General features: G+C 38.3%; 1 protein-coding gene and 1 pseudogene across 3 annotated transcripts in view; one reads left to right on the top strand and one right to left on the bottom strand.

The window, feature by feature from the left end:
* TESK2 (testis associated actin remodelling kinase 2) overlaps positions 1-26,255 on the top strand; it is a 158,471-nt gene that overhangs the window by 7,860 nt on the left and 124,356 nt on the right. The window lies entirely within an intron of this gene.
* On the bottom strand, positions 4,724-5,110 carry LOC142425864 (protein S100-A10 pseudogene; annotated as a pseudogene).

Below are 26,255 nucleotides of genomic sequence, written 5' to 3'. Positions count from 1 at the left end.
TCCATCCCACCCTCCCTCTACCCTCAGTTTTACATTTTTTATGTAGTCCAACTTACCAATTTTTTTCTCTTATGGCTCTTGGGTTTTGAATCTGTTAGGAAGGCCTGCCCTGTTTCAATCCTTGGTTTTATTTTTTAATCTAACCAGTAAGAGCAAGAAAACAATTATAAAGGTCAAAGTGCTTTGTGAACTGTAAATGATTATGCAGATGAAATGTAGTGTTACTTATTAAGTTATCTAAGCACATTTATAGAGCTATCATTTCTTTAGTTTATAGAGCTGTCATTCTTTCTCTGCTTTAAATAGTATAGATAGACTTTTTTTTCGTACTATGGAAAACTAATATGATATTGATCTGGCAAGTCAGTATTTTCCTTAGACAATTTGCATGGGAGTTTTTCCATAACTAGGTACTGTAAAAATCCTGAAATGTTTTTGCATAATTTCGCCTTGTTCTTTGTGTTAGGTGTAAGTAGTGTCTGACTAAAAGTGCTCCAACAATTATTTTCCTTACACATTATCTATGACTTGGAAACTTTCATATTATTTATTTTGGGTATCCTATGCTACTGAAGGAGAACTGAGTGTGCAGTGGGTTAAAGTGTTGGGCTGCCAATTTCAAGATTGGTGGTACCAACCCACTAGCCACTCTGCAGGAGAAAATTGAGACTGCCTGTTCCCATAAAGTTTTGCAGTCTTGGAAACTATAAGGAGTGTTCTACTTGATGGCAGTGGGTATTCTCCCTGATTCATAGGCCAGGAGGCAGAACAGGGGGGCACTGCATGGTTTAAAATCAGAAATTATGTAGATCAGCATTGTGTTCTCTTACTATAGTTATTCACTTGAGTTATGTTTAGCAAATCAAGAAATTGGATTAGTGGTAGCAATTGTACAATACTGTTTTATGTGATTGATGGAATGTTAGGATATATGTAAGAGCTCCCAATAAAATAAAATAAAAAGAAATTGGATTATATGAAGAAGAATGGGGCATCAGGACGAGGAAGATTAACCATGTGGGATATGCAGATGATACAACCTTACTTGCTAAAGGTGATGAGAATTTGAAGCACTTATTGATGAAGACCAAAGACTATAGCAGTGGTTTTCAACCTTCCTCATGCCATGATCCTTTAATACAGTCCCTCATGTGGTGGTGACCCCCAACCATAAGATTATTTTCATTGCTACTTCATAACTGTCCTTTTGCTACTGTTATGAATGGGGCGACCCTTGTGAAAGGGTTGTTCAACCCCCAAAGGGGTCAAGAACCACAGATTCAGAACTGCTGGCTATAGCCTTCAGTATAGATTACATCTTAACACTTTCTTTCTACTGGAGCCCTTGGTATCAGCTCCTCATTTTTTTCCCTCCCTTCTCCACTCTCCTTCCCTCATGAACCCTTGATGATTGATAAATTATTATTATTTTTTCATGTGAGACTGTAACTCTTTATAGGAGTAGAAAGCTCCATCTTTCTTCCACAGAACAGCTGGTGGTTTCAAACTGCTGACATTGCAGTTAGCAGCCCAAAGTGCAGTTAGCAGCTTCTCTAAAGATAAGATGTAAAAAACCATAAAGAAAAAAAGGCAAAGTCATAAATGTGATTTGTAATTCAAATATGTTGTAAATGGAGGACTGCCTCTAGTCATTACCCAACACCAAACCCATTGCCAATGGAAGAACTGTTCCACAGATTTCCCAGGCTGTAAATCTTTATGGAAGCTGACTGCTGCATCCTTTCCTGGTAGATCAGGTAGATCTGCTGGTGCATTCAGCGTGCTGACTTCATTCAGTACCTGAACTCTTGTGCCACCAGGGCTTCTAGAATAATCAGTAAGCACTATAAGAGCTATAAGGAGACAAAAATCACTTAAGCTGAGATAATAAAAGAAGGTGGACTAAGTCTAGAGAGTAATGAGGTGGCCAGTATTAGTGGAGCAAAGGCTTTGAATATCAGGCTGAGGAATTTTATTAGCAACAGAATGTCATTAAGGATTTTTCTCTGGTGTGTGAATTATGTGAACCTGTTACACATTGCTGTTTATTTCCTTCCAGTTGTCTGAAATGCTGTTGAAATATTTTATTTCAACAAAATAATAGACATATTATCAAAGAAAGTTGCATTTTTAAAGGAATGAAATGTTGGCCTTTAAAATGACCCATTATTTGTTTTAATTTTTAAAAATTACATTTTTCCTTTTTTTAAAAAACATTTTATTAGGGGCTCATACAACTCTTATCACAATCCATGCATATACATATATCAATTGTATAAAGCACATCTGTACATTCTTTGCCCTAATCATTTTCTTTTCTTTTTTTATATTTTATTAGGGGCTCATACAACTCTTATCACAATCCACACATATACATACATCAGTTGTATAAAGCACATCCGTACATTCTTTTCCCTAACCACTCTCAAATGCTCTCCACTTAAGCCCTCTGCATCAGGTCCTCTTTTTTTTTTTCACCTCCCTCCCCACATTTTTCTTAATCTGTAAAATAATCTATTATTTGAAAAAAATTAGTGCATATTAAAGACTTATGAAACCAGGTATTATGTGAGAATTTCTTTTATAATAAAAGTAATAGGCTATCTCCTTTGCACTTTTAAGACAAGTTGTTGGCATTGTGTATCTCTAATCCTGTTGAGGCTCCACAAATTAAGGGAAACACATTAAACAGCCTTTTGAAGCTCTATAGTTACATTACAGAATATATCTTTAACCAGAGATGAATTCCCCCCAAGGATCTATCAGAAAGTGTTATGAAGAAGCAAATCCCTATCAGAAAGCTATTTAAAGAAATGTCAGGTAATACTCTGCAATTAATATGGATTAGACTTAATACCTATATATTTTACATTTATATTTCTGTAGATTTATTACTAAATATTTTTCAAAATCGCTTTATTGGGGGCTTGCACAGCTCTTAACGCAATCTATACGTATATCCATTGTGTCAAGCACAATCGCATCTATGTTGCCATTGCCGTTTTCAAAATGTTTTCTTTATACTTGAGCTCTTGGTATTAGCTCATTTCCCCCTGCCCCCCCCCCACGTGAAACCTTGATAATTTATATATATATGTTTCATGTCTTACACTGACTGATGTCTCCCTTCACCCACTTTTCTGTTGTTCATCCCCCTGGAAGGGGGTTATATGTAGGTCATTGTGATCGGTTCCCCCCCCCCCCACCTCTTCCCCTTTCCCACCTGGTATCGCTACTCTCCTTATTGGCCCTGTGTTTCTCTGTCCTGGATTCCCCACTTCCCACTCCCACTCCCTCATGAACCCTTGATAATTTATAAATTACTATTATTTTGTTATGTCTTACACTGTCCGATGTCTCCCTTCACCAACTTTTCTGTTGTCCATCCCCCAGGGAGGAAGTTATATGTAGATCCTTATAATCAGTACTAGGAATGTATTACATTAAAAAAAAGTATTTTATAATCTCTGTCCTTACTGAGATAAAGTTTAGTATATGTGTTCTTATAATTTATTTTATAGACATGTACTAATATTGCAAACATTAAAACAAAAAGAAGCTTGTGTTAGACATTCCATTTTGGAACTTGCTGTTGTTAACTAACAGTAAAATTTAGACATCTTTAATATATAGATATAATATATAGATCTATATAATATATACATTTAATATATAGATATACTATGATTTATTTAAACTAACTATTGATGGACATTTTGTTAGTTGTCTATTTTTCTCTATCACCAACAGTGTGTAAATTAATATTGTTATACATTTATGCTATAGTAATTCAAAAATTCATTCATTTGAAAATGAAAAGAGTTGAATAAAAATATTTCTGGTGAGCTTTATGTAATACTCATGTTATCAGTACTTTTGTTATCCCTCTTATCACATTCTTCCTTTGACCTTTGTAATGTAAACTTTATAATAGTCCATTTTAATCCAAACCCAGGAATGTAACTTCCTCTTCTCTCAATTGTTATCTTTCTCCCCTTCTCTGAAGCAGCCGTTTAATTAACTCATCAGAAGCAAAGTGAAATGTCTGTCCTAAATGGTTATGTTCTTGGTTTTACAAAATCAAACAGGAATGTTTGTGAAAAGAAATACTGTTCCTGGAAATTTATCCACTCTTACTGTCGTCAAATAGTTTCTGACTCATAACAACCCTATGTGACAGTAGAACTGCCCCACAGAGTTACCTAGCATGTTGAGTTTCTAAATGTTTTTCTACCATAGAGCCAATGGGTGGGCTCAAACTACACACCTTTAGAGTAGCTGCTGAATACTTAACCATTGCACCACCAGGACTCCAAGTATTTGTCTTTTAGCTTGTTTGAATGGGATCCAGTGTAAGTTTATCTGGTGGTACATACAGGTCATATCTTTATGTCCAGACTGGGGTCCCACCAAGTTTTATAGTAGTAGTTAGAACATGTATGTAATACTGTTATTTTCTCTTCTTTTTTAAAAAAGGAATTTATTTATTGTGGGCAAGAAGATGCAAACAATACAAAAATCAAAAGTTTATTTGGCATTGAATTGACTTCCTTTTCTTATCAGATGGGACTTGGTATTCATTTGTACATCTTATTCTAAGGGACCCAACCCAACCTGCTTCTGAAATCTTGATCTAGGGGAGAAGCTGTGAGACAGATTCCTTAAGCAATTCTTTGGAATAACTCTTGTTAGGGTGGGAGTGATTCTTCAATTCTGTTTACTCTTACTTCTTTCCCTTCTGCTTCATGTATACTACAAAATAGTGATTGCAGGGCGATGGATGGCGAGTCCTGCGATTTGTGGAAAGAAGCTCTGCTCTGGAAGTCCACTCTGCCGCCTCGACAATGCTTCACGCCCTTCATTATTTTGTCCATGGCCAGAGGGTCTTTGTCCTCCAGAAGTCCAGGGAACTCCCTTTTCATGAAACCCTCAGGCTCGCCTTTGTTAAATAACATTTGTCCCCAACAAATTTGTGAAACGTGAGCATCATCGTTTCCATGGCATGTTTCATTTGAGACAACGTTTTGGTGAGGTCTGTGGGAGCCTTGGCACAGGGCGGAAGCTCAGCGAGCCAGGATGCGAGGCCAGTGAGGGAGTGCCCTGTGTTCATTTTTTGTGGTTATCTTGTTTTATAAGTACTTTGACAGACAGGAGGACAATTAAGGTTGAACCTGAAAGAAAATGACAATGGAGATCTTGACTCCATATTCCCTAGGGATTGAGCATATTTGCCGTGAAGAAGAGTTGGTAAATGAAAGGCTATCATAAAGGAGAAAAAGATACAGACCTAATTTGTTTTATATGCTCTGCAGTTGGGATTAGGATTAAGGGTGGTAGGGATTAGGATTAAGTTGGGATTAGGATTAAGGGTGGTGTAATAAATATTTATTACACTCTTAATGTGTCAGGCAATCAGCCTATATATGCATTTTTATCCTCTGATCCCTTAGTGTATTTTCGTTTTTCATGACAACCCAATAAGATATGATTAATATCTATCTCTTTTAAAGGGGCTCAGTGAACTTAATTAAGTAGCATGCCTAAAATCATTCAGTTACTAGATTGGAATCAGAATTTTTAAACTTGTCCTGTTGAACATTTTTGCTACATATACATATTTACACAGGTATATTATTTATATACATGTATGTATCACTTTTTAAAATACTGTACATTTCATATTTCATTTCTTACAGATCTTTTAACAATCCATAATTCAGTTGTACTAAGCACACTTGTACAGATGTTGCCATCATCATTTCCAAAACATTTTCTTTCTACTTGAGCCCTTGGTATTATTAGCTCCTCTTTTTTTCCCCTGTATCCAACATTTTCAACATGCTTTTTCAATATCCTTTATTTCTATCACTAGATTGTTTTTTAATTACCTAGCACAGTTGTCATGGTATGCCACCTGCTTAAATAACTGGAACTATTTGAGATACAGTATATTTTGAATTTGTATATGCTGCTTTACTAGAATTTTTATTCTAAATGACAACTATTTATATAGTTTTTCCTTCCTTAATATTGTATTTTAGGTAAAAATTTACACAGCAAATTAAATTTCCATTCAACATTTTATACACTGTTTTTAATTTTTATGTGGTATATTGTATTTGTGATCTGTATGCTTTCTTCAGAGGTGCTTGAGTGGGACAAACTATTTTGCAATTGGCTGCTACCCTAAAGATTGACAGTTTAAGTTTACCTGATGCTCCATGGAAGAAAAGTTCTGGCAGTCTGCTTCCTTAAAAGATCATAGCTAAGAAAACTCTGTGGAACAGTTCTACTCTGTCACACGCATGAGGTCACCAGGAATTTCGTGTCAGCTTGAAGGCAGTAAACAAGATGATAATAAAAAGGTGCTAATGTTCATTTGTTGCTTATTTTATTCTCTTAACAAAAAAGTTTTTCATCTTTTGTTTTTATTATATGAGACTTCTAATGAGCTTATATGTCTTATATAATGAATTTACCCTGATCACAGATTTAATAACCATTAGTATAAGACTATGCTACATCTGTTTTTAAAATTGATATCTTTTAATGTAAATGCAGACACGATAGTTTATCCTTACTGCTGTTTGCTGCTCCAAAAATAACCTTCATATAACATTATATGTAACAAAATTAATAGTAACTTTCTATTATCTAAATAGTTGTCCCTATGCAAATCTCCTCAGTTGTCTTTTATGGCTCTTTTGTTCAAATAAGAAATATCATCATTGCATTTAGTTGTATCTTTTTTTTTTTCACAAGAGAAAAGCTTGTAGTTAGTTCAGGGATCTTTTGCTGGCCCTTAGGAGCGTTTTCCAGTCCAGTCTGTTGGGGTACCACGCCCTGGTCCCAAAGTCCACTTTCAGTATTCCCTGGGGACCTTGCCACTCCATTCCCCTGCTGTTCCGCTGCACTCCCTCAGTGATTTGCCTCGGTGTGGTGGGATCAGGTCAGGTGCAATTCCCACACTGTGTCTCCGGTGCAGTCCCCTGTATCGCCCTTAGTCACTGATTGGCATTATTTCTCTTAGTAGGGTCAGCCGTGTTGTTCTCTCTGTGGACTGGCTGCTCTACTCAGGAACATCATCCTCACGGCCTGGTGGGCCAGGCTGTGTTCCACTCTCTCCTCCTGTCCCTTCATCTGCTCCCTTGTGCTCTGATCAGATATTTGCATCTCCCGGAGCTGCAGAGTCAATGTCTTCCTTTGGAACAAATTCTTTTCGGGGGAGGGGCAGGAATCCACTTAATTTATGGTGCTGGGGCCAGCCTCCCAGACCTCTCCACTGGTTCCCTACTCCACGCCAGGATATTGCATTCACACCTTGCGGCACTGAGTTGAAGTCTGGTCCCACTTTCCCTGTGGAGATATAAACAATACCCTCCCCTTGGGTGGATTAGTGCCCCATAGTTGAATCTTTTTAAGTCTCCTTCAAAGTCAGAATTAACACAGTGCTGTGTACTCACAAGCCTGTGTTTTCATTCATTTGGAAAGGAAAAACTTTGTAACAGTCAGAACTTCCTCATAACAGAAAAGGCTGCTGGGGGAAGTAGTAAGCTCTTTATTATTGCTACTGTTTCAGAAGGCTGAACTGACTCTGGCCTCTGTAGCTGTAGTATACTGACTCCTCAACATAGTTAGGTACCAAAGACCAGGATGTTATGTGAATAACAGTATGCAAAAATGGAGGAGAGGACCACAACAGATATTTTAAAGTGGAGAATGATTATATCATTACATAACACTGCCAAACCACTGGGAATCATGGCCCACCAAATATGGAAACAGTAAGGGTGACACATAGTGTTCACATAACCAGTGAAGTGGGTGTTACTCTCCCTTCCCATATCCATGTTAATTACTACCAGACATACATTGTTAACGTACATTAGTATTCTTTTACTATTGTCGTGAATGCAAGATGTCTGATGATAAGATAGTCATTGAGTAAGGAGTAAGTGCGTTTAATCCAGTGTAAATTTCCCCTCATTTTATTTGACTAAGGAGCCCTGGTTGCATAGTGGTTATGTGTTAGGCTGTGATCCCCATGATTGGCAGTTTGAAACCACCAGCGACTGCAAGAAAAAGACGGCTTTCCACTCCCATAAAAAGTTACAGTCTCAGAAACTCACAAGGGGTTGCTATGAGTCAGCCCTGACCCCATGGCAGTGAGTTGAGTTTGGGTTTATTATTGACTACTATTCTATTGGATTGACACAGTGGCTGCAACGATGGGCTCAACTTAAGGACAGTTGTGAAGATGACGCAGGACTGGGCAGTGTTTCATTCTGCTGTACATAGGGTCCCTGTGAGTGGACCAACTTGACAGCATCTAAAACAATTGCATTTTATATGTTTGCTATTTCCACCTTTGGTTTGTGTGAAATACTGTGGTTTCATACTTTGTTGTTCCTTTTCAGTCTCATTGTATTTTTTCCTTCTTTTTTTAGTCCCTATATCTTTTGATATCTCAATGATAGCTTTTTAATTCATTTATGGAGATGTTGAAGGAACCTGAGATTTGACACCTAGTAGTAAATATTACTTGTTATTCATGTTCTTTACTTTGGAAAACTCTGTGGAACTGCTGGTGACCATGAAATCTGTTTCTTCAGTTTTAGCCCTCCTTTTAGAGCTCCAGTATGGTGTCTCCAACTGCCTCTTGGGCATCATCACCTGGTCTAGAAACACCTGAAACACAGTAAAGTCAAAACATAATTTGCATATCTTCACCCATTTCCCCAAATCAAAAACATGAGAGGGATTTTTTGGGACCTCTTCCGCTGCCTCTTGCTTCCATTTCAGCACCTTTTTAACCCTTTCACTTCTCTTTCTTCACTGCCCTTAGGATAGCCCTCTCTGTCACTTTCACTGCCACCAAATCAATTCTAATTCCTAATGACCTACCCTATGGGGCAGAGTAGAACTGTCCTTTGGAGTTTTTGAGACTGTAACTGTTTACAGGAATAGAAAGCCTCATCTTTGTCCTCATAAATAGCTTGTGGTTTTGAACTGCTAACCTTGTGATTTGTAGCCTAACATGTAACCGCTATGCCACCAGAGTTAAGAGAAAAGTAGGAAAGCCCTACTTAATTCTAATTTGGAATCTTTGAGTGTACAAACAATTACATAATGTACTTGCTAGTAACTGAAAGTTTAGAAGTTCAACTTTACCCTGAGGTACCTGGACTAAAAGAGCTGGAAAATTTCTTTTGAAAAATCAGCCATAAAAGCCTTATGTGACCTGATGCAGAGGGCGTAAGTGGAGAGCAAATGCTTTGAGAGTGATTAGGGCAAAGAATGTATGGATGTGCTTTATACAATTGATGTATATATATGTGTGGATTGTGATAAGAGTTGTATGAGTCCCTAATAAAATGTAAAAAAAAGAAAAGAAAAAGAAGAAAAAGAAAATGATGAGGGCAAAGAATGTACAGATGTGCTTTATACAATTGATGTATGTGTATGTATGGATTGTGATAAGAGTTGTATGAGCCCATAATAAAATGTTTTTTAAAAAAAAGCCTTATGTGACAGTTTTACTCTGTCACAGTGGGGTCACCATGAGGTACAATCAATTTGATAACAACTTGTTTTTTATATCTAATCTGTCATCAACAATCATCATTCATTTACTATATTATCTTTACTTATATTTTCCCAGAAAACTAGGCTCCTAGATTAATGGGATCATTTTTTGTTCCATTTTGTATATCCTCTTACCAGAGAGACACGATTAATATAGATTAACCATGAGGAAGAGTGAAAGTTCTAAGTTTAGGGTTGGGGGCTTCCGGTCAAGATGTCACCAAGGTAATCAGCCCATATGGGGAGCTCCGGTGAGTCTGGTCCAGGAGGTCAAGTGGAAGTGTTCTGCTGGACTTGGGGATCATTGGTACAGATGGGAACTGGAAACACAGGGAATACAGAACAGATGAACCCCTCAGGTCTAGTGGTGAGAGTAGTGATACCGGAGGGTAGAGGGAAGGTGGGGTAAAAAGGGGGAACTGATTTAACAAGGATCTATGTTTAACTTCCTCTTTCGAGGTTGGACAACAGAAAAGTGAGTTGAAGGGATATGTTGGACAGTATAAGATATGACAAAATAATAATGACATAAATTATAAAGGGTTCATGAGGGAGGGGGAAACAAGAAGGGAGGGGAAAAATGAGCTGATACCAGGGGCTCAACTGGAAAGCAGATTTTTGAGAATGATGATGACAACAAATGTGTAAATGTGCTTGACACAATGGATATATGTATGGATTGTGGTAAGTGTACTAGCCCCCAATAAAGTGATTTTTAAAAAAAGTTCTAGAATTGAATTCTGACTCTACTACTTCTTAGCTGTGAGAGCTTAGACAAGTTGATTAATTCCTCATTTGTAAAATTCACTAATTGTATCTACTTTATAGGCTGTTATTAGTATTAAATATAAAGCCTTTGGAAAAGTGTCTGGAATATAGTAAATATTCAGTAAAGATTAATTTGTAACACCTATCATAATGCCTCACTCTTAATGGAAATGCAGTTACACATTTGAGCCAATTAATAGAGGGGATTCTTCAATTGACTGGAAGATTGGATTAGTTATAGCTTAAAATTGCTTTTGCAACTTTCATGTTTGTGTTTTATGTCATGATCCAAGAACTAATGGATTATAGTTACTCAGCAAATATGATGCTTATTTAAAAGAACATAGTATAATTTTAAGAACTGGCTTTTGTTCTGCCTGGTCCCATTGTGTATGTGCCTGGCAAATTAAATAAGGGATGCCAGTTTTTATGCTAGATTGCCTTTGGTTTGAATGGAAACTGCAACTCATTATTTAACAGCAGGGTGGCAAGCTCAGCAGTATTGCTTTTATTTTTAATTAGGCAGCCATCCTGAAATGTGTCTGTATATGCAATGTTGGTCTACAGAAAGAATAACAGCTGAGCCGACCTGTCATGTAGATTTGCCACATGGTTGGTCTTTGATACACAGCTAAGGTACTCAGTAGTCCTATTCTGGAACATGGCCAGTTTTCTGGGCTACATATCGCCCTATCTTGAATCTTAGTTTAGATTCGTGTAGGATCTTTTAATGATATTGAAAGAAAACAAAATATGATGCCATTAGGATGTTATGTTTGAATTCTTTTTCTACTCTTTATTCAGTGAAATCTGTGAGAGCTGGAATACAACAGTACTGCCTTCTTACCATTTTCCTATCACTTGTTTTAGTAGGAAAAACTTTATTTTCCTACTCTGATAGGTTTCTACCTTAAAAGTCAGTCATACCTTATATGACTTTCTTATTTTACTGTATCTGAGTGTAAAAACTCACTGAATTTCCACAGTCCCTTTTTTATTTACTGTGTGGGATTTCATTACCAATTTTGTATACACGTGATTCCACATTTGGATAGCTATAGAAGATTTTGGTTGCTGACGTCCACTCAGCCATATTGTGCTGCCTGTTTTTTAGTCTCTGCTGTTGTGTAAGGATGGTGGATAGTAGTAGCTTTCAATCTATTCTGACTCCAAGGAGCCCCTATAGGAGTTCTGAGACTGTAAATCTTAATGGGAACAGATAGTTTGTTTTCTCTTTCTCCTGCAGAGAAAGTTGGTGGGTTTCAACTGCCAACCTTGTGGTTAACAACACACTTACCTGATGGTGCCATCAGGACTCTTTAAGATTAGAGATAGCATATATAAAACACTTGGGTAGGATACATGGCTGTGGTAAATGGTGGCTGCAGCTAATACTATATCCAGAAGCATTGCAGACAGGACTTTGATCTGACTCAGTCCTAAAGAACATTTCCATGATTCTCTGGAAAATGAGTTTTGGAATTTCTACTTTGAAAAGATAAGAATATATAATACTGAATCTAGTGTAATTAGTCCCTGTGCAGTGCGAACAATTAAGCACAAGACTACTAGATAGCAGGTTGGCAATGTGAATTCACCCAGAGGTGCACCTTATGGAACACGCCTTAGGAGCAATTCACTCTACACCTGGGGTTGCCGTGAGTCAAAATTGACTCAATGGCACCTAACAGCAGCATAGGCTATTGAGATTCCTATATGGCAAAATTGGTTTGCATTGGACTAGTAATTAAAGGGTTTATGTATGGTTCATGTCTTTTCCAGTGGCGTAGTGGGAAAAAAGCCTTGGTCATCTACTTCTGTAGGATTATAGCCCCTGAAAATCCTACAGAGCACAAGTCAGTTCTGACACACTTGGGATTGGAGTCGGAATTAACAACAGGTTGTTTCCTTAAAATATAGGTTACTTAGTTCACTAACTTTCTTAAGGGTAGTTTTTAATATTTTCTCTTGTTAACTAATCAGGACTTAAAAATTTAAAACTATTTTTACCTTTGTTGTAAAAAACAAAAACCCAAAACCAATCAATTCCAATATAAGTAAAAATTATGCTTTGAGACAGCAAAGTTCACAAGGAAGAGAAGGGTTCCTGGTGTGCCTGGTTGGCACAAACGATTTTGCACTTGACAACTGACCTAAAGCTTGGCAGTTAGAATTTGTCCATCACCACCCCAGAAGAAAGGCCTGGGGATCTGTCTCTGAAGATGACCAAGCCCAGACAACCTTGTAGAGCAGGTCTGCTCCAGAATATATAGGGACACCGTGAGCCAGAGTGGACTCCATGGAAATGGACTTGATTTTTAATTTTGGATGTGGAAGAAAATCAAGTTAAGTGTGGGAGTTGAGAGCAGTTACTTAAAATTTGTCCCTTTGTAAGCCTCACAATTTTGGCATTTTTGAGAGGTGACTAATGGTTGTTTCTTAGTTTAGGAACAAATGTGATTAAGCTTTTCTTTCCAACAGGGGCACTATTGGTATTTAGGGAGGAACAGTTCTCTGTTGTGCAGTCCTGTTCTGTGCATTGTAGGATGTTTAACTTTGCTGGCCCCTGCCCACGAAAATGCCAGCAGTGCCCACACCTCTGCATCACTACCATTGCAGCAACAACTCTGCTCGCAGGAGTCCCTGTCCCCCTACCCGTTCACATGTCCTGGTCCATGCAAATGGTTAATGTCTTCAGTTGCTACCTGAAAAGGGAGGGTGTGGGTTTGTTTTCACTTCTAAAAAAATCAGCCATTGAAAACCCTTTGGCTCGCAGTTCTGTTCTCATATACGGCGGCCCGGGAGTTGGAGTCACTTGACCACAGCTGACTTCGCTGGGAACCACTGGAACTCTAGTTGAAATATTTTTAGTGTAGAACAATATCGTTTCATTTAAGAATTCCAAGGTTTGACTAGCATATTGTTATTGTTAGGTAGAGTTGGTTCTGACTTACAGTAACCCTATCCTCACAATTGTTATGTTTGAGCCCATTGTTTAGCCACAGTATCAAGTCATCTTCTTCCAAGTCTTCTTTTCTCTGCCCCTCTGTTTTACAAAGAATGATGGCCATCTCCTGATATTCTCCTGATAACATGTCCAAGGTACTTAAGATGAAATCTTGCCAACCTTGCTTTTAAGGAGCATTCTGGTTGTACTTTGGGCAGTCCATTGTACTTCCAGTAGTTTTCCCCAGCACCATCATTCAGATGCATCGATTCTTCCATCATCTTATTCATTGTTCAACTTTCACATGTGAAGTAATTGAAAATACAATAGCTTGGGTCAGTTGCACCAGTAGTCCTCAATGTTACATACTTCCTCTCCAACACTTTAAAGAGGGTTTGTGCAAACAATCTATTGCTTTGGGAAAATCTGCACAAGACCTCTTATAAGCATATAATTACTAATTTTTACTCTGTTAGCATAGTATAGTGTCCTGAATCAAGCAGTCTCTTTAGCTATAAATTGAAATTTTTTGAAAAATCAGACAATTTTCTAGTAAAACTGAGGGTAATTGTAGTTGTCTCTGTTCCCCCCACAACCTACACTTTAAGGGACACTTAGAATCAAATCATACAGTGTCATATTTTAAATAATGTAATTTATGGTAAATTATTAACACAGGTAAATTGGTTTCAAATTTTAGAAAATACTAGGATTTGGTTTTAGTCTTTTCAGACTTACTTTTGACACTTTCTGTGGCTAATTAAAACTTGTCAGATTAAATTGAAGGCCATTTATAGTTTGTCTGATTTCATTTAAAATGTGGTCATTAGTATGCTGGCCAAGGAAACAGAAGGCAAGGTTTGGAAGTTTTCCTAGCTCAACACATCTCCAAGAGGGATTTAATAAAGTTCTTACTTCTGTAAAGGGGATTGCACTTTTACCAATCATTTCAGCTGTCTAGTAATTAAAATTACTTTGGCAGGTAATTGGGAAGGATTCTGAATAAGTATCAGTGTTTGCTGTGAGCACTTTTTTACTGTTGTGGCCTAAATAAGTTAAGCTTCCCAAAATTTCCCCAATGCTTTTGACTTTTTAGCATAAGATATCTCAGTATGTACTCCTTGGACTAAAAACTGGTTGAATGGTTGTAGAATGAAAGTTTGAGAATCTAGAGACTTGGCTTGCACGTTAGTATGCTGTTTCTTTGCCAAATTGTTTTTGAAATTGTTTTGGCCACAGCATACTGCATAGCTGTTATATTGACAATAGATATATATTTTAAATTAAAATATAAGGATTGTAATATAATAACCACCTCTCAGGATTGATAAGTATGAATAAAATAACAAAACTAGCAAATATATGTTAATATTATTTGCCGCTGATTTGTTTTCTAATTAAAAAAACAAAACATTACCTTTCCTTCTCATTTCTCCCTTTTTTAGAGTGACATTGGTGTCGTGCATGTAGCGTCTGTTTCTCTAGGTCATGTTTTAAGACATTTACTATAAATCTGTACCTTTAACTAATAGTTATAGTAGTAATATAATAAATAATAATTGCAATAGCTAACATGAGCTGAATGTTTACTGTTTGCCAGGTTTAGTTCTAAGTGCTTTATAGCTATGAGCTCACTTAATAACATTATGGGTACTATAATTAAATGAGTTAATATATAAATGTCATGTAGGTTACTAATTCCATTTTTACTTTACAGGTAGGAAAACGGAGACAGAAAGTAAAAATGTAGTGGAGTTCATGTGAACTTAGGTCAAATGAGCCTAAAAACCATACCTTTGATCATTGCACTGTACTGCCTACATAGAATACATTGTATTTTGTGTAATTTTAAAAGAGATAGTCAATTTATTTATTATTTTTATCAATTGAATATATATTTTTGTTGAGACTCTACACAAAACATATTACAATTCAGCAGTTTCTGCATGTACAATTCAGTGACATTGATTACATTCTTCAAGTTGCACAACCATTTCACCTGCCTTTTCTGAGTTAACTCATTGCCTACTAAGGCTCCTATCTAATCTTTCAAGTAGGATTTTGTCAACTTTCACACATGTTGACAGTTCTTAAAATAGCATATTCTCAAGACAGACATTTTTTACTAGTTAAGCTGAACTGTTGTTTGGTATTTAAGGCTTCGGGGACTATTTTTGGTTTAAGGGTTAAAGATTATTTTAGGGCAATAGTGCTAGGGGTTATCCATCCTCCATGGTTGTAGAACAGCATTTTCCAACCTGTGGGTCATTACCCCTTTGGGTGTGGACTGACCCTATCACAGGTGTTTCCCCATTTATAACAGTAGCAAAATTGCAGTTATGAAGTAGCAATGAAAATAATTTTATGGTTGGGGGGGTCACCACATGAGGAATTGTATTACAGGGTTGCGGCATTAGGAAGGTTGAGAACCACTGTTCTAGAAAGTTTGGGGTCTATGAGACTTTGAAATGTTCTTCTGCATTCCCCATTTTGATTGAGATTCTAGGAAATTTTCATGGCACAGGTGGCAGTTGTCCATGCAAGCAATTAGCTACACATTTCATATCCTTCATCTGTTGTTGATTCTCTTTCCATTTTGGCTCCTGGGGAATAGTGACCAATTGTTGCCCCTTGCAAACGCTTTTAAGATATCAAACGCTTGCAAACGCCATTGCAAACGCTTTTAAGATATCATGCACAACTGCACAATGAACTAGAGGTAGAACAGAAGCACTAAACATGTTATTAGCCAACCAACTGGAATGTCCCATGAAACCAGGACCTTAACTTTCCATTAGTGTCAGGAGAGACTAGTTCATGGAGAAGGACATAATGCTTGGTAAAGTGGAGGGGCAGCAAAGATGAGGAAGGCCCTCAACAGATTGATTGACACCACGGCTGCAACAATGCGCTCAGGCATGGGAATAATTGTACAGATGATGCAGGAATGTGCAATATTTCCTTCTGTTGTACACCGGGTTGCTGTGGGTCATAGCTGACTTGATGGCACCTAACCAAAACTTCCAAACCACAAAACCAAATCCCATGAGATTTTTGATTATACATAAGCAATATTAACAGCTACTCTTTGTTATTTTTATAAATAAATCTATCATTTTCTTTTGTTTGTTTTTTTAGTTAGTACATTGTATTTTAGGTGAAAATTCACATAGAAAATTACATTCCCCTTTCTGTTTATATATAAATTGTTCCATGCTATTGGTTACAATGTGTCAACATTGCCATTATTTCCATCCTGTTTGTTCTGTTTCCATTGATCCAGCTTCCTTTCCTCTTCTTGCCTTCTCACATTTGTTTTTGAGTAAATGATGGCTGTTTGGTCTCATCCACCATTGTTTGAGGGAGCACATTATGCATAGGTGGTACTGTTTATTTTGTAAGCCTATGTTCTTTTATGTCTATAGATACACCTATACATACACATGTATTTACTAATGTATGTCTTTCTATACAAATATGCATCCATATCTACCTACCGTATATACTCGTGTATAAGCTGAGTTTTTCAGCACAAAAATTGTGCTGAAAAAACGGGTTTGCCATATACACGGGTTGGTGGCATGAATGGATGTCATCTGGTCAAGCCCGACTAACAAAAGGAGGAAATCTCACGAAGCCTGACATAGAGTTAATAGCAAAGTGGGTTCGAGATGCATGGGAAGACATCACAGAAGACATGGTGCGACGTGCCTTCCAGAAATGTAGCCTTAGTAATGCTCTGGATGGCAGTGAAGACTGCGCTAATTGTATGAAAATGACAGCAGTGATGGTGATGACGGCGATCTCAGTGAGGACAGCGTCTTTGATGATCTCACACCAGCTGAAGCTCTGCATTGGGATACGGATGATGTGGAAGAATCCAGTTTTGAAGGATTTTAACTCTTTACATTTTAGCTTGGTTGCTGATTGAGCTCAGGGAATAGTACTCTTAAGGTATCATTGTTGATACCTTATTGTTTTTGTTGAACGTATTTTCCATTTACTGTGCTGGTTTACTTATTTTAAATGACTTGTCCTTTTATTTATGTTTTTTATTTAAAATAAATATTTAAATACATTACTCCACTGATGTCTCAATTTTTAGTAATTTTATTTTCATTTGTTTTCATTATTGAAACTCACTAATAGCTTCTACATTTTCCACCCTAGGCTTATTACTCGAGTCAATCAGTTTTTCTGGTTTCCCAGGTAATAATTAGGTACCTCAGCTTATACTCGGGTCGGCTTATATTCGAGTATATACGATATATTACTGCACACATATTTTTTGGTTGCGTTTACGAACGCTGCAAATTTTTATATGCTATAGCATATACCAAGGAGTCCTGGTGGTGTAAAGGGTTATGAGCTGGGTTGCTAACTGCAAGATCAGCAATTCAGCTCACTCGGAAGGAAAAAGGTCAGGCTATCTCCTATAAAGATTTATAGTCTTGCAAAATAACGATGTATAAATTACCAAGGGCACATGAGGGAGAGGGTAGCGGGGAGGGAGGGAAAAAAAAAGAGAGGACCTGATGCAAAGGGCTTAAGTGGAGAGCAAATGCTTTGAGAATGATTGGGGCAGGGAATGTATGGATGTGCTTTATACAGTTGATGTATGTATATGTATGGATTGTGATAAGAGTTGTATGAGTAAGAAAAAAAAAAAGAGTTGTATGAGTCCCTAATAAAATGTAAAAAAAGAAAAGAGAAAATGATTAGGGCAAAGAATGTACAGATGTGCTTTATACAATTGATGTATGTATATGTATGGACTGTGATAAGAGTTGTATGAGCCCCTAATAAATTGTTTAAAAAAAAAAGATTTATAGTCTTGGAAACCCAAAGGTCCAGTTCTACTCTGCCCTATAGGGTCATTATGACTGTATCAACTTGATGGCAGTGTGTTATAGCATTTACCATACTTGATTTTTTATCTCATGTTCTTAGTTTTATTGGCACATAATCCACATCATACAATTCATTTAATCAGGTCAAGAAGAATTGTGCAGTCATTACCCCAGAACATTTCAGAATATTTTCTTTCTCTTTTTTCCCTTATGATGAAATCACCTTTAAAATGAGTTGTGTAATCATATTCATTCAGTTATGCTCTCTCCCTCTCTACCTTCATTTTTACCCCTAAAATTCCCTCATCCTCCCCATCTCCCAATCCCCTACCCCTACTTCCCCTACAAATCCTTGCATCAATTATTATCTCTCTGCATCCACTCCTGTGCTTCACAAACTGGTAAACCCAATAGAAACAATAAAGAACAAAAACGAAATGAGGTGGTAAGGATAAAATAGTAATACAAAGATAAAAAGACCAACAATGAACAAGAAAGAAAAGACCTCTATCAATCAATATTTTAAAAGCCAGGGAAGGCGTTTTTGTCATGGAACACGCAAGAGATCCTTGCCCCTAGAACAAATTCAGGTTGGGTCTAGAAGAGGGAGGTCATGTGGCCAAGTATCAAGTTTGATTCAGCATAATTAGGATTATAATGGTCTGTGTTTGATAATAAGGCTGTTCCAGACCTTTGCCTGTGGCTAGAAGGGATCTACTAGTGGTTTTATCAGACTAGATACTCTGGAGATGGGTTTTGGGTTCCTGTTGTCCTCCAGAGCCTTCCACAAATTGGGTGTTTACAATTTTAGTTCTGATACTTTTTCCTTCACCTGTTTGAATTTTGTCATTGTCATTTTTGGATCACACAAGCTGGTGTGTTTCTTCTATGTGGACTTAGTTGACTCCACACTTGTTTGAATACAAGCCTTTAGTTGACTCCACACTTAGATAGCTGCTTGTTTGAATACAAGCCTTTAAGACCCCATACACTATAGCCCAATACCATTTGCTCTCTTCACCACACTTTACCTTAGCACCCTTATCTTCAGTGATCATTCAGAACTAACTGTTCTTATATTCCTACTAGAGTTAAGTAGGAGCCCAGAATCCATCTGCTTGTCATGGGATATGCACGACTGAGGCAACCCCACCATAGGAGCAACAACATTAGCACCAGCAACAAACCAACCAGCAAAATAAGCAAACAAACAAAACAAACAAAAAAGCTAAAGGAAGGAAAACAAAAGCCATATAAACAAAAAAGCAGAACATTGTCAATCATCCCTCCCTGGGGTATAATGGGATTGCACTGATGACATCAGTTTCCCCAATGACACAGCACTCCAGACACTGTTGGGATGAGGGGTCTATGCGAGTACAGATCCACATGGGCCTGCCGCCCATGAGTTGTTGCCTTGCATAGTTTAATTTCTTATTCCATTGAGCTCTGTTTACCCTAAGTATGGGGCTTGGTGCCAGGGGGAAACTTCCTGGATCAGTTCCTCCCTACCTAACAGATCAAAATCTTTCATGTCACTATGAGGGGGATACCCAGGTACTAAATATATATTGTTCTGGGTCTGTTTCCATTGGATACCCCTGGAGCGGGCTTCCTCACAAGGTCCAGTGACCAGCACTTTCACAGTCTCGGGGCAACCACATTTTGCTTCCTCTCCCTTCCGAATACCTTAGCCCTCAGTCGGAGGGGGCAGGCACCTTTGGGGAAGAGCTTAGTTCATTCAACTAGACTTCTGTGTTATTCCTTCTGGTGTAGCCCCTGCATTATGCCATGTTGTCTGCAGTTAGAGACCAAGGGTCAAGGTCATCATGCTGTTAAGTCCATGGTGTGGTTCACCAAGGGTTGGGTATAAACATATTCGTAGAGTCTACCTAGGAATGTAAAATCTGGTCCATTGTGCCTCTAGGTTCTCTATGGTCATTGCTTAGCACCCCTTCCTGATGTGAGGTTACTTCTCCCCAGTCACCCACCATACACACCAACAGAACTATCAGTGTCTCCTCCAAAATGTGGATGTTTCCCTCCTCTGCTCTTTGCTTGGTTCTCCGGAAAGGATTTCCTTCCAATTGTAAGGGGGTGCCCCTTGATTTGCCCGAGCCTAGTTTGTTGTATAGTCTCAAGTAGATGGTAATATCCCATTTTCCCCCTCTTGAGGGAGTGACCCCAGACAATGTGAGGTTTCCTCCTTCAAGCTGGCTCTTGTGGAGTGTACAGAAGTGAGGGGATGTATGATTCATGGCTGGTAGGTACTCTTCTCCCTTTTGTTCAGGCATTGGTTCCTAAGATTTACTTATTTTGATGTTTCTTCTTATAGTAATGGACTCTTACAGTACTAGTCCTTTTGTGATTGACTTACTTCGCTCAGTGGGTTACAGGTTCTTCCATATCATCTGGTGTTTCATGCTTTCATCATTGCTTTTTAGGGATGCGTGGTATTCCGTTGTGTGTTAGGGATGCGTGGTATTCCCTTGTGTGTATGTACCGTAGTTTATTCATTCTTTCACTGTTGGGCTTTTCGGCTGCTTCCAGTTTCTTGCTATTGTGAACTGTGCTGCTATGAACATGGAAGAGCATACCTCCACTCGTGTTGTCTCTTAGTTCTTTAGGGTACATGCCTAATAGAGTTTTAGTATCTCTATTTTCCTTTTTCAAGTTATTTTGGCTTCACGCATATTTGGTCTTGTCTTTCAGATCACCAAAAATAACAAGTGTTTTCCTGTCCCACTCATCCTTGGTCACCATAAAAGAAACTTTACTTTCTGTGTTATCCACTTCGGATACACAGTATTCATCTTTTTGTGATTGACTTGTTTCACTAAGCATAATAACCTTTAAATTCATCTATGTTACAAGATGTTTCATGGACTCCTCCTTAGTCTTTATAGTATTCCATTGTATATATGTACTAAAGTTTGCTTATCCATTCATCCATTGATGGGCACTTAGGTTATTTCCTTCTTTTTGCTGTTGTGAATAATTCACCAGTAAATATAGGTATGCATATGCCTCTTGGTGTTACTGCACTTACATCTCTAAGCTATATGCTATGTGGAGTGGGATTGCTGATTTTGTTGGTATTTTTATTTCTAGCTTAAAAATCATTTTATTAGGGACTCATACCTCTTATCACAATTCATACATACATCAATTGCGTAAAGCACATTTATACATTCGTTACCGTCATCATTCTCAAAACACTTACTCTCCACATAAGCCCCTGGCATCAGGTCCTCATTTTTCCCCTCCCTTCCTGTTCCACCCTCCCTCATGAACCCTTGATAATTTATAAATTATTATTTTGTCATATCTTACACTGTCCGACGTTTCCCTTCACCCACTTTCCTGTTGTAAGTCCTCCATAGAGGAGGTTATATATAGATCCTTGTAATCGGTTCCCCCTTTCCACCCCAACCTCCCTCCACCCTCCCGGTATTGGACTCTCACCACTGGTCCTGAAGGGATTATCTGTCCTGAATTCCCTGTGTTTCCAGTTCCTATCTGTACCAGTGTACATCCTCTGGGCAGCCAGATTTGTAAGGTAGAATTGGCATCATGATAGTGGGTGGGGAGAAACATTTAGAAACTAGAGAAAAGTTGTATATTTCATTGTTTCTACACTGCACCCAGACTGGCATCTCCTCCCTGCCACCCTTCCATAAGGGGATGTCCAATTTCCTACAGATGTGCTTGGAGTGTCTACTCCGCACTCCCCCTCATTCACAATGATATGATTTTTTGTTCTGATGATGCCTGATACCTGATTCCTTCGACACTTTGTGATCACACAAGCTGGTGTGCTTCTTCCATGTGGGCTTTGTTGCTTCTAAGTTAGATGGCCGCTTGTTTACCTTCAAGCCTTTAAGACCCCAGACACTATATCTTTTGGTAGCTGGGCACCATCAGCTTTCTTCACCACATTTGCTTATGCACCGCTTTGTCTTCAGTGATCGTGTCGCGAAGGTGAACATCATGGAATACAAGTTTAATAGAACAAAGTATTCTTTTATTGAGGGAGTACTTGAGTGGATGCCCAGTGTCCATCTGCTACCTTAATACTAAACCTATAAGTATATGCACATAGATCTATTTTCCCATCCTCACATTTAAATATATTTACATATGTACATGCCTTTACTTAGACCCCTTTAAATGCCTATTTGCCACCTAGTTCTTTCCTATGTTCCCTTGTACTTTCCTCTTGTCCCACTATCATATTCCGCTTTCATTTGGGTTTCAGTAATTCCTCTTGGTTACATTACCCTTGATCATGCCCTACCATGCCTCCTACATCCTCCGCACCACTGATTTCGATCACTTGTTGTTTTGTCCCTGGGTTTGTTAACACCACTTCATTTTCCCCCACCTTGCCCTCTCCCATGTCCCCCTGGAACTGTGGATCCCATTGTATTTCTAGCTTTTTGAGGGAACATAATACAGTTTTCCATAATGGCTGTGCCATACCATTTTGTATTTCCAAACTATCATACAACTTTTTTTTCATCTTTAAAATTAAAATTTTTTTTTTACTAGTATACAACTTAATTGAGAGCAATCGTGATAACTGGCCATGCAACTCTACTCTTAATGCATTTTTAGCACATACATGTATTTTTTATTTTCATATATTTGAAATGAATTTATATGCCACTAAAGACTCCAAGTCCATTCAGTTTTACTTTTCCATAGCATGTAACTTTATAAGTGTTTCTCCTGAGTGCTAGGCACCAGAACACAGTCATATTTTCAAAATATAAATGTCAAAATTAGTGCTGTTTTGAAACTTGTAGCAGATTCCTACCAAACCAGTTTAGTTGCAATTCCTTACTTCCTCCCACCTAGCTGAGAATGTACAACCAGACCTGCTGAGTTGCAGTGAACAATTTTGTCTTCACCCTTTAGTCTGTAGATCTGTAGGATCTGCCAACTCTCCCTTCCCCAACCCTGAGGGCATTGTGGAGATTAACAATGCATTTCATTCAAAATGAAACATATTTTACAAAATGAAAATGTCTGTAGATGGCAAGCCTATCAAAACTGTTAGTGTAGCAGGCAAAGTGTTTTATATATTTGGTTTTAACTTGAATTTTGTATTTTATTTTCCTAAAAGTTTATAATTACTTTTTGCCTTCTTCGTCTAAATTATAATCAGCCTGACTTTTCTCCCATATAAATCCTGGTCTCCTTTTCCACCTAGATGCCTAACATCTCTTTACAAGTCTCACAGTGGAAAAACACTGAAATTAAGTAGTGATGAAATGGAAAAAGCTTGAGCTTTGGTGTTGGATGGACCTAGTTCCAATTCTGGTTCTACCAGCTTGTGTATCTTTAGGCAAGTTACTTAACATCCTGAGCTTACATTTCTTTTCTGTAAAATGGGAATGGCAATTAAGTTGTTAGCATGTATCTAGGACTACATGAGGATATTTTTGGTGTTTAAAAAGAGATACTGCCTTTCCCTCTTGTGAGGATCCCAAGTTCTCAGTATACAGACACATATCCAGGAAACACTGCAAGGAACTTGATGAGATGTCCCCCAAGAGATTCTGAATCATGTCCAGGGCATACCCAGGAATTTTGGCTTGATTTCTCCCTGCCCCTTCATGGCTGTGACGCTTCATACCTCAGAGTGGGTTTGAACTGCCAACCTTTCAGTTAGTAGATCGCATTTAACCATTTATTGTACCCAGGGACTGAAATCTGGTTTTTAAACAAGCTCCTCAAATAATTTTAAAGAAGGTGACTGACAGGCATACAAAACCTCACTACTCTTGGTCACAATTGTTAGCTGTTTTCAAATCTGTCCATGATTCATGGCCACCCCATGTGCAACAGGATTGCACATTATGATGTAGGATTTTCATCGACTTTTGGAAGTCATTGTATTTTCTTCTAGTGCTTTGTTCCAAGGCTGTCTTAGCCAGGAAGCTCTGCTGAAGCCAATATATTCAGCTTCATAGCAGTCCCTCCTCTGCTGACTGGTAAGGGATAGGTAGTGACTGTACATGAGGTAACATTGCCTATATAGAAGGTCGTGATTGTTGTATTGAACTGCCACTGCCTCCAAATAACTTATGACTAAGGGTCAATCAGTTCTACTTTGGGGTCTTATGTTTCCTTAAATATAAAACAAATGGCCTGACGCAGTCTTTACAGCTGTAAAATTAAGAAATTTTGGTCTTTTTAAGACCTTCTTTTTTGGTCTTTTAGCCCTTATGCCCTTCAAGTCAATTCAAACAGAATAGAACTACCCAATATGGTTTCCGAAGTTATAGTTTTTATGGAAGCAGGCTGTCAGATCTTTCTCCTGTGGAATGACTGGTAGGTAGGTTCGAATTGCTGACCTTTGGTTTGGTAGCTAAGTACTTAACCACTGTGCTACCAAGGCTCCTCAAAAGTCTACTAAAGGTACTTAAATATTTTATTTTTTGGGAACTCAGATTAGTCTTCCATCTGTAAAGATCCCAGTGGAGCTCGCCTTAAGCAAAATGAGTTGGTTTTAAACATACAAGGGGGGTTCAAAAAGTTTATGGAAAAATAGAATAAAAAGTAATAGAATTTCTCCATGAACTTTTTGATGTATAGAGGAGTACTTCATCGAACCCTAAGCCAGGACAACAGTTGGGCTGTAAGAATTGAGGATTAGAGCACCATAAGCAAATTGGGAAGTTGTCTCACTTTTTTGGCAAGTGTACCTCAATCTTTGGCTTTTGTTGCTTTCCAAACTGCATGGTAGCAAATGGCCAGAACTATCAGTTCCTGAGTTTGCTTGGCCTCTATTTTAGAAAAACAGTCCAACTATGGCTGGAATATGTTAATTCCAGTGCCAAATTACCAGGAAAAGAACTGTGATTGGTCCATTTTGAGTAGTATTTCTATTTCTGGTTGTAGCTAGGGAGAAATGGCTCTGGGAGCCTTGCCACTGTGAGCATGATTGGAAGTGGTAAGGTGAGGCAGAGAAAGTAATTTAGGACATTGATGAAAGGATGTCATTAACTGAAGAGTGACCATGTTCTATTTTGTATAGAATCTTTATCATTGATTCTTATGAGAACAAAATGAAGTAGGGGATCAGACTAAAAGAAAAAGCGGACTTGTGCTTTTATTCTTATTCATGTAGCAGGTAGGAGGAGGAGCCTTCCATAGTCAGTCACTTTGCAGGACTATGGAGGAATTGACAGTGGAATTTTAAAAATCATCTTATTAGGGGTTCATACAACTCTTATCACAATCCACACATACATCAATTGTGTAAAGCACATTTGTACATTCATTGCCCTCATCATACTTAAAACACTTGCTCTCCACTTAAGCCCCTGCCATCAGGTCCTCATTTTTTCCCCTCTCTCTTGAACCCTTGATATTATATAAATTATTATTTTGTCATATCTTGCCCTGTCCGACATCACCCTTCACCTAATTTTCTGTTGTCTGTCCCCCAGGGAGGAGGTCACATGTAGATCCTTGTAATCGGTCCCCCATTTCCAGCCCGCCCTCCCTCTACGCTCCCAGTATCGCCACTCATACCCCTGGTCCTGAAGGGATCATCTGCCCTGGATTCCCTGTATTTCTGGTTCCTATCTGTACCAGTGTACATCCTCTGGTCTAGCCAGACTTGCAAGGGAGAATTGGGATCATGATAGTGCGGGGGAAGGAAGCATTTAGGAACTAGGGGAAAGTTGTATTTTTCATCGTTGCTACATTGCACCCTGACTGGCTCGTCTCTTCCCCGAGACCCCTGTGCAAGGGGATCTCCAGTGGCCTACAAATGGGCTTTGGGGCTCCACTCCGTACTCCCCCTCTCATTCACTATGATAAGATTTTTTGTTCTGATGATGCCTGGTACCTGATCCCTTCAACACCTCGTGATAGCACAGGCTGGTGTGCTTCTTCCATGTGGGCTTTGTTGCTTCTGAGCTAGATGGCCGCTTGTTTACTTTCAAACCTTTAAGACCCCAGATGCTATATTTTTTGATAGTTGGGCACCATCAGCTTTCTTCACCACATTTGTTTATGCACCCATTTGTCTTCAGTAGTTGTGTCGGGAAGGTGGTGAGCATCATAGAATGGCAATTTAATAAAAGAAA

This window comes from Tenrec ecaudatus, chromosome 1, assembly GCF_050624435.1.
Source record: "Tenrec ecaudatus isolate mTenEca1 chromosome 1, mTenEca1.hap1, whole genome shotgun sequence".
In the NCBI taxonomy this organism is placed as follows: domain Eukaryota; kingdom Metazoa; phylum Chordata; class Mammalia; order Afrosoricida; family Tenrecidae; genus Tenrec; species Tenrec ecaudatus.
The sequence above is the reverse complement of the archived record's forward strand: the minus strand, read 5'-3'. Positions and strand labels throughout refer to the sequence as shown.